This window comes from Apis dorsata, unplaced genomic scaffold, assembly GCF_000469605.1.
Source record: "Apis dorsata unplaced genomic scaffold, Apis dorsata 1.3 scaffold_97, whole genome shotgun sequence".
In the NCBI taxonomy this organism is placed as follows: Eukaryota; Metazoa; Arthropoda; class Insecta; order Hymenoptera; family Apidae; genus Apis; species Apis dorsata.
This window is the reverse complement of record NW_006263395.1, coordinates 641,987-642,749: the sequence shown is the minus strand read 5'-3', so window position 1 is coordinate 642,749 and position 763 is coordinate 641,987.

Sequence of the window (763 nt, the reverse complement as noted above, 5' to 3'; positions counted from 1 at the left end):
TTACTATCATTTATGTCCAGATTTTTTATCATTAAGAAATAATTTAAATTAAAAGTTAGATAAAAATTATGAAAAATTATTAAGATTATAATTGTATAAAAATTAATTGTAAATAAATAATATCGTTCTAATAGCTGTCGTTAGTACTGATTGACATTATTTACAACTAAGAAATTAATGAGAAATCTTAAAGAAGCAGAGAGAAAAAAAAAAGCAAAAGAGAAGATTAAAATGGAAAAAAAATTAGGATAAAGTAAAAATAAAGATAGATAAAGAATATAGAGAATAAAAAAAAGAAGTAGAAAAAAAAGAGAAAAAAGACAAAGAAAGAAAAAGGTGTAGGACTAAACGCACCCGAAAAACGCGCTCATTGCATTCGAGCTATCTCTCGCAGGGAAGCCCGGCTTTGACCCGGTAGCCGGCGGCGGCACAGTCCGCGCGGCTGCCTGACGCATTGCAGGTGCGCGTCGGCCAATCACAGGCCTGGTTAGTTCGCCCGGACTTGTCCTGTAAACACGACCGCACCCACCCCGCATGTAAAGCGGATTTGCACGATTGTCTATGACGACTATTCTGTACGTTAGACGTTGTATCGTTCCTACTTCTTCTCATTTGTCCAATTAAAAACTAGTCGTTTTTTCAGGGTTTTCGCAGAGGAGAAGCCGCACGGAACTATCTGTCGATCGCGTAGGAAACGGCGCAGCGCATCACCGCGTGAATTCCCCTTAACCCCCGTCCAGATTGCCGACCAATCGGGAGATAC